The sequence below is a fragment of the Crotalus tigris genome, unplaced genomic scaffold (genome assembly GCF_016545835.1).
Source record: "Crotalus tigris isolate CLP2741 ecotype Arizona unplaced genomic scaffold, ASM1654583v1 scf7180000024427.8105951120:4207309, whole genome shotgun sequence".
In the NCBI taxonomy this organism is placed as follows: Eukaryota; Metazoa; Chordata; class Lepidosauria; order Squamata; family Viperidae; genus Crotalus; species Crotalus tigris.
The window spans coordinates 1,826,954-1,851,103 of NW_024100595.1; the positions used below are offsets into that span (position 1 = coordinate 1,826,954).

Below are 24,150 nucleotides of genomic sequence, written 5' to 3' on the forward strand. Positions count from 1 at the left end.
CATACAAATAAACATATTATTCCAAAAAGTATATTCTTACTCTGTTTAACATATATATTCTAATAATCACAAATTTTCAACTCTAAATCTTAGACCTTAAAACTTGACACATAGCTTTTAAACACTTCTAACTACAGTACAGTACCAATTTCTCTAAAAAAATTAATTAATTAAACATAATAGAGGCAGGTTAAATGTCTATAAATAAAATAAAATAAAATATAAAATAAAATATTGCAATAGATTTATGTTCCCTAATTTTGGGTATACCACATATGCATTTGTATGTATCTGTCTACAGAAGAAAATGGAAAAAAAAAAAACCCTACCAGATTTGAATACTGGAATGTAATCAGATGTTGTAACTGTCTTACGATCTGTGCATGCAAATATATGTAACAAACAAACAAAATTAACATTGCTCCAATTCATTTGTATCTTGTTAATAAAGGAGAAAATCCTAAAAGCTTATGTACCAATATTTATTTAATTTATTAATTAATCAAATTTAGGCACCACCCATCTCACTATTTAAGCAACTCTGGGTGCTTTACAGGTAAAACTCATAAAACTGTGTAAAAAAGATACAATTAAAATGGAATTAAAACAGGGCAAGAAACAAAGAAAAAATAAAGATAAAAGAGAAGCTAAAAGGCAGAGGGAGAACCCTCAAAGCACCAACCACTCCCAAGGTGACATGATGCTCTTTGATCCCCACGCAAATTGGCAGAGCCTGGTCTTCACGCTCTTCCAGAAGGCAAGGAAAGTGGGGGCCAACCTCACCCCTGGCGGGAGGCTGTTCCATAGGGTGGAGGCAACCACACACCATGACAAAGTCTAAAAAAAAAAATGGTTTGTCTAGTATACTAAATACAGTTTTGATCAACACTCAAAACAAGATGTAATAAAATTTGAGGAAAATACAGGTGGTCCTCGACTTACAATCACAGCTGAGTCCAAAATTTTTGTTGCTAAGGGAAACAGTTGTTAAGTGAATTTTGCCCCATTTTATGACCTTTCTTGCCACAGTTGTTAAGGGAATCCCTGCAGTTGTTAAGTTAGTAACAGAGTTGTTAAGTGAATTTAGCTTCCCCACTGACATGGCTTATCAGAAAGGGCATCACATCACCCCAGGACATCAGAAATATGAGTCAGTTACCATGGGGATGCTGCAATGGATCGTAAGTGTGAAAAACAATCACTTTTTTCAGGGCTATTGTAACTTTGAACGGTCAGTAAATGAACTGTCATAAGTCAAGAACTTCCTACATAGAGTAGGTCAACCTAAACTGACCTCTTCCTCTGAAGTTTTGAGACTCTTTAGCTAATTGCTAAGGTGGGACAATGATCAAGTTATATCAAATTTTTCATGGCATGGAAAGGATTACCAACAAATTGCACCTTTAAAGTCCTTCATAGCATAGGTCCAGGCTACTTGAGGGAACACCTATCTTACTGTGATTGGTCCGTCCCACCCCTATTCCCACCCCACCTCCTGGAATCCAGGAGAAAGGCCGTCTCTGCTGTTGCTCCTGCCCTCTGGAACATCTCCCCCCCCCCCGTGTGAGGTCAGCCCCAACCCTCCTGGCCTTCCATAAGAGCCTAAAGACTTGGCTCCACCAGCTAGCTTGCAGCTCTAATGGGAGAGTATCACAGTGGAGATGGTTGATCGATTAACAACAGATCCCATCAACTGGACAACAGATTCTATCGCCATCCAGATACCATGACCTGAAAGACTAAGAATCTCCATAGACCTCAGATTCCATCCTGCTCCCTCCTCATCTTTAATTGGAACAAAAATAAGTTAAAACAGCCAAATGTTATGATACATATCTTTATCTATCTTACATGGTAATATGTGTATATATTACCTGAGCTTACAAGTATATAGATGGATGCGAGACTATTAGAAGCAATACGGTCAGCTGGGGCAGGTAGATTGGTAATGCACAAACTGCCAGTCTTATAAGCAGGCTTTCAAACCTCTGGCATTCCACTCTGACGATGTCGGCAGTTAGCTGATGAAAGCTAAGTTTATCAAACAGTTGTTAATTTATTAAACAGTTGTTTTTATATTTATCCTGGTGTTCAACTACTTTTCACACACAAACACACACACACACACACACACACACATATATATATATATATATATTACCCTGAGTATTTTTTTTTTTTTTATGTACCCTGTCGGCCCAAATATGGGAGGCTATGTCTGGCTGATGAGGTGTGTCTGGCTGATGAGAGCTAATTAACTTGAAATAGCTATTCCAGTCTCCCTTAATTCTTTGTTAGCAATCCAAAAATTTAAAACACACACACACATACACACACACACACACACACACACACGTTTTCTGAGGTTTTCGTGAGTGTTTGTATGTATGTGTGTGTGTGTGTGTGTATATATATATATAGTTAATAACACTAAAAATATGAACTCTGGGAATATTCATATCCAAAATAAAATGAACACCAAGGTATTGATTAAAACTATAAAAGTTTAATTTAAAAACGCCAAGCTTTCGCCGTCACCTGCCGGCATCATCAGGGCTGGACCGCCAGGGTGTGGGAGAGTCATTTTATAGGCAGGCCGGAGTCTGCATTCGGCTCCTCGATCTCGTCACCGGACCCAATTGGTTAAATTGTGCTCCAGTGGTTCGTTTCTTTCTGTCCTTCCTAGCTGCGTGTGTATCTTCATCTATCTTCTTTTCTTTGGATTCTAAGGCAGGTGGGCGTGCCCCTAAATGCAACAATAGGACGGAGGGGGACGTTGGATTTGTGTATCTTAGGTAAGCCGTAAAATCTGGCAAGAGCTGAATCGCCAGGGCGTACCCTTCTCAACACATCTTCCCCCATCCTCCTATTGCGTTTTAAGTCATCAAGAAGCTTATTAATACGATTCCTCAAAGTGGTGGAGGGGTCTTTACTCACTGTTTTATATGCAGCACTGTCATTGAGCAATTCCAGCGCCTTGTTAATATACACCACTTTGTCCATGACAACAGTTGCCCTCCCCTTATCAGCTGGGAGTATGACAATAGTGTCATCTTTCTTAAGTTGTATCAGGGCCTCTCTTTCACTCCCAGATAATGTTTGGTACCGTCTGTGATTCATAATGAGGCCCGTGACTTGTTGCCTGATATGATTCTTGGCCTCCTCCCCTGCTCCAATATGATGTAAAGCGGGTTCTAATGCTGCTACAAAGTTAAGGGCGCCCGCATCTGTGAGATTGTAACCCACATCTCGTTGTAATAGAGCAAGTTGTGACTGGGTTAAGATTTTAGAAGACAAATTGCATACCACTCTTCCCGACGGATGATTGTTGCTGGAGTTGCGTAGCCGGTTCTTTCTCCTTAAGAATGTCTCAGTCATATGTCGAGTTGTTTGTGTTGCAGCTTGTTGGATATGCTGATCCAGCATCCAGAAATGGTGGTTTGTTAACTCCATATTGCAAAAGTTCCGATGGTCTTGGATCCATGCTTTTAAATTTCTTATTTGCCTATGTTGGTCGTTAATTAGCGCATACAAAGTGCGCCGCTGGAATTGGCAAACTGCCTGCCGACATTCCAAGGAGTCAACCGTTGGTCTTCTTCGCAGCGAGTTTGGAACCAGGTTCTCCTTAATACAGCCGTGCAGAAATGCTAACTTGCAATAATCAGATGAAACGCGGCATGCAAGCCTCTCCCACTTCCTGACTCTGAGCAAAACTGCTCTATCGTATATATAGTTAATAACACTAAAAATATGAACCCTGGGAATATTCATATCCAAAATAAAATGAACACCAAGGTATTGATTAAAACTATAAAAGTTTAATTTAAAAACGCCAAGCTTTCGCCGTCACCTGCCGACATCATCAGGGCTGGACCGCCAGGGTGTGGGAGAGTCATTTTATAGGCAGGCCGGAGTCTGCACTCAGCTCCTTGATCTCGTCACCGGACCCAATTGGTTAAATTGTGCTCCGGTGGTTCGTTTCTTTCTGTCCTTTCTAGCTGCATGTGTATCTTCATCTACCTTCTTTTCTTTGGATTCTAAGGCAGGTGATGTAAACCCCTTATCTCTTCGATTGTCTCTATCCCTCAATCCATTCCCCCTTTCGGGTTCGAGTGGTAGTTTGCATTTGTCCTTTTCCTTTCTCCAATCACGCTTCACCCAGTCACTTTCTCTATGAGTATCTTTCTTTTCATCCTTAATGCCCCTCCCTCGTGCCCAACTGTCATTAGAATGGTCGTGCACAATGTTCCAGACTGGCTGGGGTGGCTCAATGGATTGTTTTTCTATGGGGGTGATCTCATGGTTATAATTATCTTTGGCCATCACACCCTTCCCTTCCTTTTTATCCTCTGTGCTCCCATCGCGTATACCACAATCCAAGGTCTTGATCTGGGGGGGGGTGGAGTTGCGATCTTCCTGAGCGTCACAACACTCCTTCCCTACTCTTCTCCTCATTCCGCCGCCTCTCGCTCCTGCGCGTGCACGACAGGAGTCTTTGGAGTCCATGGGTGTTGTCGGCACAAGACGCAGTGAGCTGATCTCATTAGCTCCGCCCTCTCACGCACCTCTCTGTCTAGACTCATTTTTCTCCTTACTTTCCAGAGCGTCCGCAAGCTTGCTGTCATGCTCGGTGTCACCCCGCACTCCATATTTTTTTGAGCCAGCTGACGATGCAGAGTGGGGGGATCGCTTCTTTCCCCTCAAATGAGTCATCCTGTTTCTTTCTGAGCGTCGGTGAGGTGTTAGGTCTAATGATCTCTCCCCATCTTTGTCTATCGTATCTCCTTGCACGCCAATTGGGATATCTCCGATGTTCGTGATGCAGGGGTTCTGAGCTTTAATTTCTATCGCTCTCTTAGTTTTTTGCAAGCGTGTTAACATTGCGGGGGTAGTGGGAATTCTCAATCGTTGTCCCTCCTCTTCTGAATTGCATCGAGTTGGTTGGGGGGTTGGCACATCCCCTATGGTTCTCTCACTGGATTTACTATCGGGCCAGTGGTAGCGAGATGGGTGGTTGGTCGCACTCCATGATCTAAGTGCTAAGTGTGCCGGACAGAGGTCAATATGCCGGTTGATAGAGCTGCCATTGGATAGCCATGCTTCCTTAAGCAGTCGGCCTCCCTTAGTACTGTCACTTGCCAAGACGTCTACTTCATTAAAATTAAAGCGGTGGCCCAATTCCGCCATATGAGTCCATATCTGGGAGTGCTGTTCGCCCCTTTTCACAGCTAGTCTGTGTTTGTGGACCCTGGTCTTCACTCGTTTGGAAGTCTCCCCAACATAGTTGCACGGACAGTCCATACATTCGATCTTATATATGGCTGCCGATCTCTCCATGTTGGGGAGCGGGTCCTTGGGGCGCATAATGGCTGCTCATAGCGTTTGGCTGGGTCTATGTGCTACCTGTATATTATATGGCGCCAAAATTCTCGCCGTAGCCTCTGATACATTGCAGATGTAGGGGAAGGTAATACATGTTGTCTGTGGTGTCAACTCATTAGGTGTGGGGTTACTTCGGGGTTCAGATGGTATACTAAACCGGTTGATGAATCTTGCCAGGTACCCATTGTGCTTACACACTTGGAAGAGGTGGTTTCTTTCCTCCCTCTTAGATTTGACAGTGCTGCAATGTGAATAGAGTCTTAACACAACTGACTTTATGGGCTATCGGATGGTTGCTCTCAAAATGGAGGATCCTATCTGTGCAAGTTGCTTTTCGGTATACCCTGGTGGTCAAAAATCCATCCAGTTGGCGTTGCACCAATACGTCTAGAAATGCTAGTGCGCCCTGATTTTCCTCTTCCATGGTGAACTGGATGTCCGGGTATACCGAATTCAAAATGCCCATAAAGTCAGTCTTGTGTTGCTTCTTGATGACTACAAATGTATCGTCCATATAGCGGGCCCAAAATTTTGGTTGGTACTGGGCCATCACTATGTGTTCCAAACGTTGGAGCACCACCTCTGCAATTACACTTGAGATCGGAGACCCCATTGGTGTTCCCTTGATCTGCTCAAATATAGTGCCCTGAAAAGTGAAGTAGGTCTTTAAGCAGACTCCCACCAGTTTTCTAAGGTCTTCCATCTGGAGGGAGTCCTGATGTTGTTCCTGTTCTCCTTGATTCAACCGGTCTCTTAATACTGAGATCGCAAGATTTTGCGGAATAGAGGTGAATAAGGAGACCACATCAAAAGATACCATAAGTTCGTCTTCCTCCACCCTCAGGGTTCTAATCCTATTAAGGAACTCGTCTGCTGATCTCATGGTGGTGTTACTATTATTGGCCAAGTGGCTGATGCGTACGCTCAGCCACTTGGCCAATTTAGAGGTGGGCGTGCCCCTAAATGCAACAATAGGACGGAGGGGGACGTTGGATTTGTGTATCTTGGGTAAGCCGTAAAATCTGGCAAGAGCTGAATCGCCAGGGCGTACCCTTCTCAACACATCTTCCCCCATCCTCCTATTGCGTTTTAAGTCATCAAGAAGCTTATTAATACGATTCCTCAAAGTGGTAGAGGGGTCTTTACTCACTGTTTTATATGCAGCACTGTCATTGAGCAATTCCAGCGCCTTGTTAATATACACCACTTTGTCCATGACAACAGTTGCCCTCCCCTTATCAGCTGGGAGTATGACAATAGTGTCATCTTTCTTAAGTTGTATCAGGGCCTCTCTTTCACTCCCAGATAATGTTTGGTAGCGTCTGTGATTCATAATGAGGCCCGTGACTTGTTGCCTGATATGATTCTTGGCCTCCTCCCCTGCTCCAATATGATGTAAAGCGGGTTCTAATGCTGCTACAAAGTCAAGGGCGCCCGCATCTGTGAGAGTGTAACCCACATCTCGTTGTAATAGAGCAAGTTGTGACTGGGTTAAGATTTTAGAGGACAAATTGCATACCACTCTTCCCGACGGATGGTTGTTGCTGGAGTTGCGTAGCCGGTTCTTTCTCCTTAAGAATGTCTCAGTCATATGTCGAGTTGTTTGTGTTGCAGCTTGTTGGATATGCTGATCCAGCATCCAGAAATGGTGGTTTGTTAACTCCATATTGCAAAAGTTCCGATGGTCTTGGATCCATGCTTTTAAATTTCTTATTCGCCTATGTTGGTCGTTAATTAGCGCATACAAGTGCGCCGCTGGAATTGGCAAACTGCCTGCCGACATTCCAAGGAGTCAACCGTTGGTCTTCTTCGCAGCGAGTTTGGAACCAGGTTCTCCTTAATACAGCCGTGCAGAAATGCTAACTTGCAATAATCAGATGAAACGCGGCATGCAAGCCTCTCCCACTTCCTGGCTCTGAGCAAAACTGCTCTATCGTATATATAGTTAATAACACTAAATATATATATATGTATATTCTTGGTAATTAGGTTGCAAACGTCAGGGGGACATCTTCAGTGCAGTTTGAATTGTGTTCTGTTTGTTTGGAATGTTGCTTCTGGTATTTCAGTTGAAGTCGCTCTCTCACTCTCAGTGGTTGGTAGGCGGGCTCGATGTCAATGTGTCTGTTCACTGATTGGCTGGTGGAGAACCAGACAGCAGACTATTATGCGGACATGACCTCACAGTAGCTCACAAAGCAGCCTCAACCATCAAACCAGCCTCAACTATCAAAACCTAAAGAGCCAACAGAAACAAATCAAAGATCAGGCGTCATATACCGAGTCCAGTGCAACAACTGAGAAAAAAATTATATGGGCCAAACAGGAAAAAAGATATCTACCAGGCTGCATGAGCATTCCCTGGCTATCAAAAGACACGACCCGTTGTCCCTCATGTCCATCCACGAGGACTCAGAAGGACATAAGTTCGATCTAACGAGGATCACAATTATAACCCAAGCAAAATGAAGAAGAGAAAGAGAATTTCTCGAGGCCTGGTTCTCCACCACCCAATCAGTGAAAGACACATTGGTATTGACCACACCTACCAACCACTGAGAGCGAGAGAGCGACTTCAACTGAAATATCGGAAACAACATTCCAAACAAACTGAACACAATTCAAACCACGCTGAAGATGTCCCCCTGAACGGAGACAAAATGTTTGCAACCTAATTACCAAGCCCGAGTTTACCTGATTGTCTCCAGAACCAGGTATTCTGCGATGAAACTTATTGAAAAGAGATTTAGAACAGATAGCACAATGCTTTGCACATAATTAAGCTGTGAAATTCATTATGTAATCACACGATGGCTACTAACTTGGATGCGTTTAAAAGAGGTTTGGATAACTTCAAGGAACACTGGTTTAACCAGGTTTGTGGCATGACTGCCAGTCAACAATTTCTTCTTACACAAGGTTAATCTCATATAAGTACGATCTGCAAAAAGAAAATATAGTCTTTTTCTCCTTCTTATGTGCCAAAGCTTTTGGATTACCTGAAGGGATCCTTCAGAAATTGTGATGGCTCAATTTTTGATGTCCTTTGGGCAACTGAGGCATTCTACATCAAACTAATAATGCAGGGTAAACCTAACTTGCATAAATCACTGGAGTCCAAATTTAAATGTAATTTAATTTAATTTCCTATATTTAAGATTAATATTAAGATAACCTTTACTGTCATTTTTTTACTGTGGGCACAATGGCACACATCAAAAATGAAATTTAGTTGCCCGCTCTCAAAGTGAAACACATACATGACATATACCTAAATATACTATATACAACGTATGTATAGACCCACACCCCTACATATACATAATAAATGAATATTAAATACTGTCCATCTTGAATATATAATGGAAGGAGAAAGCTTGAGAATTTACAAGTTTAATGCTGTATGGAATGAAACTGGCTGAATATGGATATTCTGCTTCGGATACCACGAAGCCTCCTCCCAGAATGTAACAAGGAAAACAGGTCGTGAAGAGGATGTGTAGTATTCAAGATAATCTTATGGACCCTGCTCAAGCAACGCTTCTGTGCAATGTCCTGGATGTGAGGGAGAGAACAGCCAGTGATCTTTTCAGCCATCCTCACCACTCTCTTCACCACCTTCCTGTCGGAAGCAGGTATGCTTCCAAACCAGACTGTGATGCTGTATGACAGGATGCTCTTGATTGTCCCCTTGTAGAAAGTGGGAAGGACAGGGGAAGGAAGATGTGCTTTTCTCATGTGACACAGAAAATGCAGGTGTTGCAGGTGTCTCACTGTTGAGTGACCAAGCCAGCCTACTCATTAGCTGCACACCCAGAAATTTGATGCTGGTAACCATTTCCACAGATGAATCATTAATGCACAGAGAAGTGTGGCTGTGCCTGCCTTTTCTGAAATTGACAGTAATCTCTTTGGTTTAAAACTAGGCTTTTTTCCTTACACAGTTCACCAACCCTTCAACCTCCTTGCAGTACGCTTCCACATTGTCATCATGAATAAGGCCCACTACTGTTGTATCATCTGTGAACTTCACAATATGGTTGGTGGCAAACCTAGCACAACAGTCATGGGTCAACAGGGTGAACAGCAGCGGACTTAGGACGCAGCCCTGAGGAGAACTTGTGCTCAAGAAAATGGTATTAGAGGTATTTGTTCCACATATTGGGGCCTGTTGGTAAGAAAATCAAGAATCCAGTTGCACAAAAGGGTTTCAACTTCAAGGCCAACTGAATCCTTGTCAACTCTGGATAGCTCACAGATATACTAAGATGAGAAATGCAGATAGTCCTCAACTTACAACCATTTGTTTAGTGACTGTTTGAAGTTATAACAGCACTGAAAGAAGTGCCTTATGACTGGTCCTTACACTTACAACTGTCATAGCATCCACACGGTCGCACGATCATAATTCAGGCAGTGGGTAGCATGTATTTATGACAGTGGCAATGCATCACGGTCATGTGATCACTATGGTGTCTTCCGACAATGGGGGAAGCTGGATTCGCTTAACAACCACATGATTCACTTAACAACTGTAGTGGTTTGCTTAAGAACCGTGTCAAAAAAGATTGTAAAACTGAGTGTGATTCATTTAACAACCACCTTGCTGAGCAACAGAAATTCTTATAAAGGAGAATATCTGTAACTCAGGGTTGACATGAAGTGTCCTTGGTCCTCTCTGACCCTCCTTGTTTTCTTGAAGATATTTCCTTACCCAAACTAGATAACATCATCAGTGCTAGTCACAGAAATCCTTGTCCAAATTGTGGTTGTAGATCGAGGACTATGTGTACATTTTAAAAAGAAAAACCACAATAAACCAGGAGAAGAAAACTAAGCTCATTTAAAGAGGCTCTGTTGTGTTCTGAGCCTGCGAAGGTAGGCTCGGGACGTTGCAACGGTCCTGGGCAGCTGCAAGCTGCCCGGGACGAGACTGGTCGGCGCTCAGCGTGCCAAAATGTATCTTTTTGGCCCGGGGAACGTCCTTAAGAGAGGCTGAGAGATCTGTGCTGCCTTGAGTTGTAACGGGGCTACTGAAGACCAATAAAGCGTTCCTGAAACAACAAGAATGTCTCGCGCCGTCATTGCCATTAACCGAGGACTCAACACTGGCGACGAATGTGGGATGGCCTTGCAATTAGGCAGACAATTGTAAGCTTACCCTGGAGTCCAGCACAGCAAGGAAACGGCGTTAAATTCAGCAACTGCCTGCCAATACAGCTTCGTTGGAGGTAAACTGGCTGATAGACCCTTCCTGCTTTACTAAAGATGGCAAAGATTGGAAAACTTTCAGAGTTTGATATTTCACATCCCGAAAGATGGGAATCTTACGTGGCCCGAGCAGAAAATTATTTCAGAGTTAATCAAGTAAGAGAAGATGGCTTAAAGGCCGCCACCCTACTTTGTGTTTGTGGTCAAGATGCATTTGAAATTGCTGAAAACTTAGTAGCCCCTGCACCTCTTGAATCTGTTACCTACACAGATCTTAAGAAATTACTGAAAAAGCATTTTCAACCCAAGTTGTCTGTTATTGCTTGGAGACATACTTTTGAACAGCGGGATCAACGGGCTGGTGAATCAGCTAAAGAGTACATTGCTGCATTAAGAAGGGCAGCTAAGCATTGTGAATTTAAAGATTTAGAGAAAGACTGAGAGACAGATTTGTATGTGGACTGAGAAACAGAGATGTACAACAAAGACTTTTTGCCAAAGAGGACATATCATTCCAAGATGCCTTGAGAGAGGTTACTGCAGAAGAGGCAGCAAGTGGGGCAATCAAGAATATGAGGCCTATCAAAAGCTCTCCAGAAGCTGTTTGCGTGCACCACAAAGGAGTTCAAGGAAGCTCAGAAGAGGAGCCTGATGAAGAAATAGATCATCTCTACCCAACCAAAGAAGGAAAGCAGAGGGAAGGCAAAGAAAAGTCTTCAACTGTACCCAAGTGCTTCGGGTGTGGAGGTCGCCACAAGAGGACCGACTGCAAGTTCCGTTCTGCAATCTGTAGAGCATGTGGGAAGCAAGGCCACATAGCAACTGTATGTCTGGGCCGACAGAAGGTACAACCCCGAGAAGAATTGCGCCTGAAAGGTACCAGGGTCCCCAGCCAAAACAGGGTGGGTTTCTATGCTTCACGAAGAAGCATTTATAGGACAGGCACACAGAGACCACTCAAAAAGAAATTGTCACTTAGGGTGAAGTTGCAAGGAGTTCCATTGGTCATGGAGCTAGACACTGGGTCTGCACTTTCAATCATTTCTATTCACACATTCAGAAAGATTTGTTCTGGTAGTGGTTTTCAGGCCAAGCTTAGGCCTTCTAACATTGTACTCACAGATTTTCAAAACTCCAAAGTGTGTGTTAAGGGGGAGGCCACCCTTAACGTACAGTATAAGGATTTTGAAGGTCCATTAGATGTATTGATAGTGGGGGGGAGCGTATGAGTCTCATAGGACTCGATTGGTTTGAGGCTCTGGGAATACAAGTTACAGGGCTCAATAGTTTGCAAACAGTAGACTTACAGGAAGTCTGCAAGGAATTTGCAGATGTTTTCAGCCCACAGCTGGGCACATACAAGGGACCCCCAGTGTCCTTGAAGTTGGACCCCACTGTCACGCCTATCAGAGTAAAGGCAAGAAGGGTACCCTTTGCTTTAAAAGGGAAGATTGATGCTGAATTGGACAAATTAATTCAGCAAGGAATCTTAGAACCTGTTGACTCCAGTCCATGGGAAACTCCCATAGTCACGCCTCTTAAGGCTAATGGGGATGTTCGCATCTGTGCAGATTACAAAGGTACTCTCAACAAGGCGATACAACAACGTGCCTATCCTGTGCCTGTTGTCAGCCATATTCTGGCCTCCCTCAAGGGGGAGCGCGTTTTTGCAAAGCTTGATTAAGCACAAGCATACCAACAGTTGCCTGTTGATGCTGTTGCTGCTGTGGCACAAACCATTGTAACTCATAGGGGAGCATTTAAGGTCAAGAGACTACAATTTGGAGTAAACATGGCTCCTGGAATCTTCCAAAGTGTAATGGAAAATACCTTGAGAGATATACCTGGAGTTTGCCCCTATTTTGATGATGTCTTAATTGCTGGAGACTCCACCCAAAACCTAGCTGAGAGATTGAGGGCTATTCTGCTGAGATTCCGAAAAACAGGCCTCAAGCTAAAAAAGGACAAATGTAAAATTGGGGTGCTTTCTACAGATTTTCTGGGGTTCAAAATTGATGCCAATGGGATTCATCCTGCTGAGTCCAAATTAAGAGCCATCACTCCTAGACCTAAGTCCAAAGTTGAACTGCAAGCTTTTCTGGGACTTTTGAATTTTTACAATTCATTCATTCCTAACAAGGCTAATGTAGCTGAACCACTTCATAGACTTCTGGACAAACAGCAGTGTGGGAATGGTCACAAGCACATGAAGCTAGTTTCAATAAGGTTTTGCTAACATCCAACAGTGTGCTTGCACATTTTAATGAAACTCTTCCTGTGTGCATCGCTTGTGATGCTTCTCCTTATGGCGTAGGAGCTGTACTCAGCCATCTTAGACCTGATGGAACTCAGGTTCCTGTTGCTTATTACTCCAGAACCTTGTCCTCTGCTGAGAGGAACTATCCCCAGATTGACAGGGAAGCCTTAGCTGTTGTTGCTGGAATTAAAAAGTTCCATGATTTCTTATATGGCAGACATTTCACGGTCTACACTGACCATAAGCCTCTGTTGGGGTTGTTCACAACTAACAAACAGACTCCTCATATCATATCCCCCAGAATGCTCAGATGGTCAATATTCCTGTCAGTATATGACTTTTCCTTAATTCACAAACCTGGCAAAGAAATGGGCCATGCTGATGGCCTCAGTAGATTACCCTTACAGGTTGTTGAGGCTGACCCCGCCCCGGCAATCAACATCCTTTCAATTCAGGCACTGCCTGAGTCACCTCTCAACGCCAGGGATGTGGCTGCTGAATCAGCCACAGATCTCACACTCTCTCGTGTCTTATCCTGGGTTTTGTCCAGATGGCCGGAGAGCTGTCCAGGTACTGAGTTTCAGAGTTTCTGTCTAAAAAGGAACGAGTTGTCCACTTTCCACAGTTGCTTGCTGTGGGGTAGCAGAGTTGTCATTCCTACCTCAATGAGGTCTAGAGTCTTAGGATCCCTTCACGAGGGTCATCCTGGCATTGTTCGAATGAAGGCGCTTGCACGCAGCCACTTGTAGTGGCCCAGGTTAGATAAGGAAATTGAGGCTAAGGTGCATGCTTGCCACCTTTGTCAACGTTCACACCCAGAAATGCCTCAGGCTCCCGTACATAGGTGGGAAGAAACACAGTCTCCATGGTCTAGGGTGCACATTGACTACGCTGGGCCCTTTCAGGGTCAATTCTTCTTGGTCCTGGTTGATAGCTATTCAAAATGGCTTGAGGTTGTACCTGTCTCGTCCACCACCACTGCAAAGACTATCCAAGTACTGTGGGGAATTTTTGCTGCACACGGGCTCCCGGATGTTTTGGTGTCTGACAATGGCCCACAATTTACTTCTTCCGAATTCCAAGCTTTCTTACAGGCCAACATGATTCGTCATGCCACTTCTGCACCTTTCCATCCTTCCACCAACGGGATGGCTGAACGGATGGTCCGCATCACCAAGGATGCTTTAAAGAGACTGACCTATGGGGACTGGCATCACAGGTTGGCTGACTTCCTCCTTGCTTACCGCACTATACCGTCCACTTCTACCGGGAGGAGCCCAGCTGAACTTTGTTGGGGGCGCAAACTGATTACTAAACTTGACCGGTTGCACCCGGACAGACTGCCGCCTAGGGGTACACAACCCAGGGCACTGCGGCAATTGCAAGTGGGTGCCCCAGTATGGACCCGTAACTACGGGCCAGGCCATTTATGGGTTCCTGCCACTGTTTGCAAGTTACAGGACCTTTGTCTTATGAGGTCTCCTTGGAAGACGGTCGTATTCTACGACGGCATATTGACCAGCTGCGCACAAGGCTGGACGCACCTGCAGAGACTCCTGGTTCTTTTCCAGGGGGGAAGGGGACCCCTACGGGCAAAGGGAAGGGTGTTGGCAGAATTCAGACTCTCACAGTGAGGCCACAGACGGCCTATTGCAAGATTCCGCAAGTGTTCCAAACAGGAATTCAAGGGAACCAGTTAGCGCACAGGCTACAGTGCAGACTCCAGCCAGGGAGTCACCCCGGGGGCATAATCATTACACACTTACACCTTTCAGCACTCCAGTTAGGGAGAATAACCGGGAGCATCCTAATAACTCAAACATTGCAAGAGAGCTGGCACACAATCAATACAATTGGCCCAACATAGTCACAGTTCCCAGAGAAGGACACTGCCACAGGGAAGTGGGAGAAGGGCCAATTTTAGACACTGAACCCTCTGGTACAATGGAGGGGGCAACTGAGTTTTGGGACAATGCTGAAATAACAGACAGTCCTCCTATGGAACTGGGAAGTGGAGGAAGCCAGTCTCACGTTAGGTCCAGCGTGGGCTTGAGAGGCCATTCAGATGGTAGCTTAATAGAAGGGCCAGATCGCCTGCAACTAGACAGGTCAACCAGGTTAGAGAGAGAGCAAAGTCCTGGCCTGACGAGTGGGCAAGCAAGCAGGTCAGGCATCAGGGCACGGTCCACAGGGGCCACCAGGGTCTGAGAAGGGGGGTGAACCTATAACCTCCACGGGACAAGGTGTACTTGGAAATCATCCAGGCCTACGCAGGTCACAGAGAGATAAGAGGTCTCCCAAATATCTTGAAGATTTTATAACCTTATTGGCCAGGCAGAAACAATAAGAGCGTGCTTCTATGAAAGCCAGAAAAGGAAACACTGGGAGTAATGCCCAGAACAATAGCTTGGTACCTCGAGCAAAGTGGATTTACCACACTCGTGTTGAGGTCGCGTTAATTGTTCATGTAGTCTTAGCCGGGGGGGGGGAGGAGTGTTGTGTCCTGAGCCTGCGAAGGCAGGCTTGGGACGTTGCAATGGTCCCGGGCAGCTGCAAGCTGCCTGGGACCAGACTGGTCGGCGCCAGCCTCGTGCGCATGCGCGAGGCGCTCAGCGCGCCAAAATGTATCTTTTTGGCCCGGGGAACGTCCTTAAGAGAGGCTGAGAGATCTGTGCTGCCTTGAGTTGTAACGGGGCTACTGAAGACCAATAAAGCGTTCCTGAAACAACAAGAATATCTCGCGCCGTCATTGCCATTAACCGAGGACTCAACAGGCTCCACAATCATCTGTTCCAAAGCTTAGAATAACAATGTTTTAATCTAATTTAGTATGTGTGGGAGCTGCACAAATCCTTGGGAGGTTATTATTTCAGAGGACAGGTGCTGCAAACCATTCCTCCTGGGTCTTGCACTATTTGATGGATAAAGTGTATCCACCCTGCTGGATAACACAGAATAGGCAGAAACAATTGGAAATAACTAGCCCCCTCAGATAGCCAGGCCCTATGACTTGCAAGACATTAAAGTAATCATCTGGTACCTTGAATTACACCCAGCAGACAAACAGCAACCAGTGCATCTCGCAAAGCAGCAAAATCAGGTAAGCCTAAGGCACCTTAAAAGGATCCAGATGAGGGAAATCTTGTTTATAGTTTCTCTTCTGGTGCCTCATTGTCAGCCTTCACAGATAAACTAGACAGGAGATATGACCAGATGCGCTAATTCTACTTTATTGTAAGGCTACATTAGCAGAATTTTACAGTTCTGAAAGTACAAATCTCTACTTAACAAGAAGCAAGAGAAAGTCCCTTCCTAATCTCTTTCTCTACCATTATCGTATGAAATGTTAGTACACTATCTTTATTATAAAATTCCATTGAACAGAATTTTGCATTCGCCATTTTTGGCTTTGGGGAAGTCACTCTCTCCCAGCCGAACTATATTAAGAGGCTGCTTCTGTAGAGAAGTATTAGAAACCAAAGTCCTGTGTGCAGGTAGTCCCCGGCTTACAACCATTCATTTAGCGACCGTTCAACATTACAACGGCACTGAAAAAAGTGATCTATGACTGATCCATTTGTGCGTGTGTGTCTGTGTGTGTGTGTGTGTGTGTTTGGCAACCTGCATGTATTTACAACAGTTGCAGCCTCCTTGAATCAGGTGATCACCCATTTGGGATCTTCCCAGCTGGCTTCTAACAAGCAAGTCAATGGAGAAAGCCAGATTCGCTTAACAACCACAGGATTCATCTAGCAATTGCAGTGATTCACTTAACAACCATGGCAAAAAGGTCGTAGCCTCAACTTAGCAACCATTTGTTTAGAAATATTGGTCCTAACTATGGTCGTACGTTGAGGACTACCTGTATGTTCCTCTTTGAGGAAAGGCATGATACAAATATAAACTGACAGCATTGTTCACATATTAGACCCATGCAATACTGTTCGTTACAAGTGCTGATAGCAACAAACTGATCTTCGGCCAAGATCTCAAACATGCTAAACAGAGTTGGACCCAATTAGTACATGAATAGGAGATACCAGGATTATCAGGACTGTAGACTAGACTAGGGGGGAAAAATACTGAAATATGGCATCAGAATAAAAGTGACAGGTTTAATGTAATCACCAGGACTTCATCTCTCAGCTTGAGGGATTTTGATTTTACCTTGTAAATGCTGCTTAGAAAATGGTTACAGCTTAAATGTACTCTTAATAAATACTTTATCATTACCCAAAGGTAATTGCTAGGGCTTCTGAAAAAAAATAAACTGATTTACTAACTGAAAACAAAATGCTATGATAATTTCTTCAGAGAGATAATCACCTCTTTGCTTACCGGGAATATATATAGAAAGTCACCCTATGCAAAGAAAGCTGCTGAAGAAACAAATGAGAAGCAGGGTCCCCCACCCCACCCCACCCCCAGATCAGAAGCTTATTCCCAAGTCATGGTGCTAGTGTTAATTAAATAAAAAATAAAAAAGCTGGGACTGTAATTTATCATCTTTGATTTTAAAATGAGTCTTGTGTCACCTTGAAGACTAATATATGTTACCCATTATACCATATGTTTTCTTGGATGGATGCAGACCATGAAAAGCTTGTGTCACTCACACTTTCTTAATCTTTAAGGTGACACGGTGTCTGTTTTGCTTTTGCTGCAATAAGTTCAGGTGGTTGCCATTCAAAAGTTTTTTTTTCCCCTTTGGCAGCTTTGGAAGGTCGAAAGGAGAAGACTAAATAACTTCTGCTTCTCCCTTCTTCCTCTTCTCTCTTCTCCTGCTGCTCCCTTCTCTTTCTCCTCCTTCTCCTTTTCTTTCTTCTCCTTCTCTTTCTACAAAAAGGGTAAAAGGTGGATCAATCAGCCGGGCATCAATACCTGGGAAGATCCTAGAAAAGATAATCAGTTTGTGAGCATCTAGAAATGAAGAAGACAATTAATAGAAATCGGCATGTTTGTCAAAAATAGATCATGCCAGACAAACCTTTGGATAAGAGAAATGCTGTGGACATAATTTATTTAGACTTTAGTAAGACATTTGAAAAGTAGACCATTATCTTACCTTTGTAAGATAGAACAATGTGGGATAGGCAGCACCACCTCACTCAACAGGGAGTCCTCAATGGAACTACATCTACATGGAGGGAAGAAGGTTCTGTGTTAGGCCCAGTGCTCTTCAACATCTTTATAAATGATATAGATGAGGAGATAGAGGGGAATAGCTAACAATTTAGATGATAGACTCAAGATTCAGAAATACCTTGACAGACTTGAACCGTGGGCCGTATCCAATAAAATGCTATTCGGTGATGAGAAAAGTAAAATCCTGCACATAGGGAAGACAAACCAAGTGCACAGATATAGAATAGGTGGTATTTGGCTCAACAGCTGTGAGAGAGATTTAGGTGTCCTAGTGGACAATCACTTAAATATGGGCCAGCAGTGTGCTGCAGCTGCCAAAAAAGCCAATGCAATTCTAGGCTGCATCAACAGAGGGATAGTTTCATATTACCCCTAGTCCTGCTCTTTGTTAGACTAGACATACTTAGTTCTCTCAATTGTTCATCATATGGGCTAGCCTCCAGACTCCTTATCATCTTGGTTGCTCTCCTCTGCACTCTTTCTACAGCCTGAACTTCTTTTTTATACCATGGTAACCACAAATGGACGCAGTATTCTAAGTGTGGTCTCACCAGTGGGATATAAAGCAGTACTATCACTTCACATGAACTTGAAATTTCCTGACAGTGAGAACAATTAATCAGTGGAACGGCTTGTCTCTGGAAGTTGTGGGTGCTTCATCACTGGAGATTTTCAAGAAGAGACTGGACAGTCATTTGTCTGGAATGGTATAGGACAGGGATAGGCAACCTTGGCTCTTTTATGACTCGTGGACTTCAATTCCCAGAATTCCTGAGCCAGCCATGCTGAGGGGAAAATGAGAGTTTCCAAGCTGAGCCATGCTGGCTCAGGAATTCTGGGAGTTGAAGTCCACGAATCATAAAAGGGCCAAGGTTGCCTACCCCTGGTATAGGACATCCTACCATGTGCAGCAGGTTGGACTAGAAACTCTCCAATGTCCCTCCAGCACTGTTGTTTGATGTTCTATGTTCTATCTTTATAAAACCCTAGTGAGACTGCACCTGGAATACAACCAATTTTGGTTACCATACTACAAAAAAGATGTTGAGACTTTGGAAAATGTGCAGAGAAGAGCAACTAAAATAAACAGCAGCATTGATTTAAAGGAAGTCCCAGAGGGACTAGTGTCATAAATTGCTGATGTTGTGAGAATTTAAAGTAAATCTTCAAAGATTCCCTTATTCAGGCAAATTATGCTAAGAACCTTAATATTTTCCAGGATATTTCAATTCAATTCAATCCAATCAGAATAGAGCTGGAAAGGACCTTGGAAGTCTTCTAGTCCAACCCCCTGCTCAAGCAGGAGACCCTATACCATTTCAGACAAGTGGCTGTCCAGTCTCTTCTTTAAAACTTCCAGTGATGAAACACCCACAACATCTGAAGGCAAGCTGTTCCACTAGTTAATTGTTCTGTTAGGAAGTTCTCCTTAATTCCAAGTTGCTTCTCTCTTTGGTCAATTTCCAACCATTATTTCTTGTCTTGCCTTCTGGGTGCTTTGGAGAATAATTTGACCTCCTCTTCTTTGTGGCAGCCCCTCAAATACTGGAATTCTGCTATCATGTCACCCCTATTTCTTCTTTTCTCTAGATCAGCCTTTCTTGCAACCGTTCTTCAAATGTTTTAGTCTCCAGGCCTTTAATCATCTTAGATGCTCTTCTCTGCACTTTTTCAGAAGTCTCAACATCTTTTTTGTAATGTGTTGACTAAAACTGGATGAACTATTCCAGGTGTGGTATTACTAAGGTTTCATAAAGTGGTACTAATACTTCACGTGCTTTTGTTTCTATGCCTCCGTTTATACAACCCAGGATTCTATTAGTTTTTTTGCCTGTTGCTTCATACTACTTACTCATATTTAAGTGATGGTTCACTAGGACTCCAAGGTCCCTCTCACAGTTACTGTTTTTGAGCCATATTTCGCCTAATCTGTACTTGTACCTTTGGTTTTCCCTGCCTAAATGTAAAGCCTTGCTTTTCTCCACATTAAATTTCATTTTGTTGGATAGAGCCCATTGTTCAAGTCTATCAAGATCTTTTTGGATCCTGAGCATGTCTTCTGGGTGTTGGCTATTCCTGCCAGCATGACACTTCTGAAAAGGACTATTTCATTATAGTACCACTATATAGGAAAGAAGGGAGGGAGGGAGGGAGGGAGGGAGAGAGGAAGGAAGGAAGGAAGGAAGGAAGGAAGGAAGGAAGGAAGGAAGGAAGGAAGGAAGGAAGGAAGGAAGGAAGGAAGGAAGGAAGGAAACAATTGGGTTCCTTACACTATTCTTGACTCTTTTATATTGTGAAAGCACCAATAACCTTCTATGACTTGAGCAAAAAAGTGAAAGACTGCTTTGGCATTTAGACAAGGCTTATATTAAACTAATTAGACATTGGTTTATATGAATACACTGGGTGTGTCCTTCACTAAGGCAGTGTCTATCCACGGTTAGTAGGTCATATAGAAAAGCCTTTAAACTTCTTAGCAAAATGTTGCTGTGAAGAGAGTAGGCTTCATTTAAGCCTATTTTTATTGGCTTCTTCAAGCAATCTTATTTATTTATCTATCTAATTTATATATATAGCCACCCATCTCAGAAGAAGTGACTCTGGGTGGCTTATAACATGTTAAAATGTGTTATTGAGAATATTCCCCAAACATTATTTAATCAGAATACTGAAAACACTAGCACGGAATGGCAACATATAATTTGTGTGTTCTTTTCTAGATGTCTTCTATTTATCTCAAGTCTAAATCTGAAATCTAAAAGATGAGTGTGTCTTTCAGTCTAGGCATGCTCCCTGTGTTGTTGGTCAGCAATAAACAGACTATTTCAATCAAAGCTTCCTTTTTCCTTCATGGATATCTCTCCAAACTTCAGCTGTTTTTTCCCCACACATGCTTATATATATTTCCTATGCCAGCTGCCTCACATTCCAACACAGAGATAGAATCAGAGCTATGTATTATCCATTAGTTCCCTTTGAGGAAACATCAACCCACGTATCCACATCTAACAAAAATTTATTTATGTGATCATTATCTCATTCTTTTACTATCTGAAAGAATATGGGCAGATTATAAAGCCATCTAAAGTATTTATCCTGACAACAATAAAAATTAATAAGCAGGACATACCGTAAAAGACACACGAATAAAAACTTACCAATATCCCTGCCTAATTATTTGTTAAATTGTATTTATTTGTTAACTAGTAAATTTTACAAATAAATAAGTAAATAAATAAATAATATTTGCTGCCTGTCCTAGACAGCTTACAATAATAAAAAGAAAGAGATGAAAAGAGTGTAAACAAAACAAAAGTAAAATTATAGAACAATAAAATAAACAATGAAAAAAGCAAAGAGAATACCCCAATATGATAACCAAAGATGGGTGGGTGGGGAGAACAGAGCAAGGGGAGAGGTGGAATCTGCCATCAATCCACCTCGGAATGTATTTTAAAAATTACTGGGAGAAAATTTAAAATTAGAGTGCAGATGTCAACCAGGCAATATAAAGGACATTGCTGAAATCATTTATGTTATGTTCTGTGTTTTATGTATATATGTAGTTATAGTTTCCGCTTGTGGGAGTGGAGATGTAGATGAAAAGTACGGTATGTTGATATATTGAGTTCCTTTGGGCTTAAATCTTTTGGCTTAATTGCTTGCTAGGATAAAATTTAAATGTTTTTGTTTTTCCATGTAGGGCCAAAACCAAAAGTGTACCCTTGTTTTCTGTGAAATCTTTCTAGAGAGGATGTATCAAATGACATTTGGGAATATAAAACATAAAATGAATGGATGTTTCAAATAGAAAATGTTAAGGATCTTGGGCTCCCTTAGCTTATAAGGGAAAACATCCCATATCTTTAATCCAGCACAGAGTTTAATGAGCCATCTTAAATGCAAAGGAACAAATGCTGAACGGAAGAAATTAAAATATATTCAGGAGATGGCTACATGTATGCAAACATTGCATACAAAAATTTAATATGCATGTACAATATATAGGCACCCCTTAATCCATTAGCTTCTAACTCCAGGGCCCAGCTGGGTGTTTCCAGATGTGTCATCTGGACATCTGCAGAAAGGGAGGTTCAAAATATCAATCTAGTGGCCACAACGTCAATCAAAACCCTGCCCTTTTTGTGTGCAAAATGCATGTCTGAAACTTTGTGCGGTTGTGACTGCTTTCTTGGCTTTTTTATATCATCTATGGACACTTCTTAGGTCAAATAACAACTTCAATAATCCCCAGCTTTTTTCCCATTCAAGATTTAGAAGGAATGTTACTCTTTTCATCCCTGTTCCTGCATTAAAAGTAACTGCTTGTAAAGGAAGTCCTTGACTTATGGCCACAATTGAACCTCAAATTTCCGTTGCCAGGCGAGGCAGTTATTATGATCTTTATTGCCATAATTGTTAAGCAAATCACTGTATAGGTGTAGGAGATGACCAGGCTGAGCCTGAGGGAGAGATCAAACATGTCATTAGTCATGAGTCCCTTCACACCTGTAAGAGATCTAAGTCCAGCCCATCTTGAATTCCTTTGACTCTTATCTACCACCGATTGGCTTTGACTGTTAGTAGTTCAGATTCTTGTAAGCTTGCAATAAATCTTCATATTCATTTGAACTGCTTGGATTTTCTGAGTTCCCTGCGGCTCGACACACTGCAGTTGTTAAGTGAATTATGCAATTGTTCAGTGAATCTGTTAACCTTCCCAGCTGGCTTCTGACAATCAAAGTCAATGGGGGAAGTCAGATTGACTTAACACAGTTGTGTTAAGGTCCAAGGACTACCTATATTTATATTATAAGTCAAGGACTATCTGTACTTAGATTAGACATTAGCCCAGTTATGTAAGGCCAGGATTTGCTTCAGGAGGTCACTTTAGGTTGCTGTGATTGCCCCTAATGTCATCATGGACATGTCCACACCATCTAATGAAATAATAAGACCCAACAGCATCTAAAAACAAAATGAATCTTTTTAAAAAAACATGCTTTTCTTTCAAGGTGACTTTTCCCTGAAGCTAAAGAAGAGCTTTTTCAGAAGTGGGCAAAATGTTCTTATGTTTCTTATATAATCTAGTTGATGGAAATGATGCTAAAGAGAATGAGCTCCCCAAGGAGATTTTTGGTAGAACATCTCTCAGTCCAATGAAGCTGATATTTTAGACCCATATTTAAGCTCAGCAGCTCCTTCACCAACACTTATCCCGTGGTCCAATTATTGTGAAATTCCTTTACAATTTACACTTCACAGACTATACCGACCGAGAGATTTAAGCTAAAGCTCTCAAATAAAACTTGACTTATAAGGCTGATCTTTTTTATAATAATAACACCCCCAAAACAGAAATGTAGTCATGAGGGAATATATTTCCTCATTTCCTTCAGTACTTCATAACTTTCAGCAATGATGACAGGCAGTCACAAAGAGTCAGGAAAGGTACAATGAGTTATACAGAGGAGAATGAGAATTATTTTCAATTCTCAGACAAATAAAAGGATCAGAATAGGAATTATGCTGTAAAACTCGATATGAAAAAAAAAACAGGATTGAAAAACTGAAAGGAATCAACCTACCGCAGATCTGGGGTCAGGGTGGAGGGAAAAGCTTTATATAAAATTACTTCTGCACCACACAACGAATGTTCATGTTAGCAAGATTCAACTTCCAGAATTCCTGAGCCAGCATGGCTCAGCTTGGAAACCTCTTCCTTTCCCCTCAGTCAGCATGGCTGACTCAGGAATTCTGGGAGTTGAAGTCCACAAGTCATAAAAGAGCCAAGGTTGCCTACTCCTGTCCTAAACCCTAACCTTTTTTGTATGTGTGTGTCTCTGGTTGTAAATTAATAAAGGATTTTTTTTTTTTACTTAGACATCGGCAATTTCCCCCTCAAAGACTGCTCGTGTCTTTTATTTATTTCCCCTTTTTTGATATTTTTTTTATTTTATTTCCAAAGTTAAAATACAAACTTCAACAAAAAAGGGGAAACAACAACAAACAAAGCAAAAATAAACAAGACAAAAATGTGCATAAAAAACAAACATAGACATATATTATCAACGTGGTTGAATACTGATTAATATATTGCAACAATAATAGTTTCCCCCCCCCTTCCAAAGCTGGTCTACACTTTATAAACTTCT

At 42.5% G+C, this 24,150-nt stretch overlaps 1 long non-coding RNA gene across 2 annotated transcripts; it reads right to left on the bottom strand.

Annotated features, from left to right (window-relative positions):
• Positions 1 to 142: 142 nt before the first annotated feature.
• Positions 143 to 23,728, bottom strand: LOC120302262. Of its 2 annotated transcripts, none has more exons than XR_005555102.1 (4): positions 23,584 to 23,728; positions 17,916 to 17,987; positions 17,467 to 17,742; positions 143 to 837 (listed from the first exon to the last, which is right to left on the bottom strand). It is a non-coding gene; the product is annotated as an uncharacterized LOC120302262 (long non-coding RNA). The 2 variants fall into 2 exon arrangements; XR_005555103.1 differs by lacking the exon at positions 143 to 837 and adding an exon at positions 15,897 to 16,042.
• Positions 23,729 to 24,150: the final 422 nt, after the last annotated feature.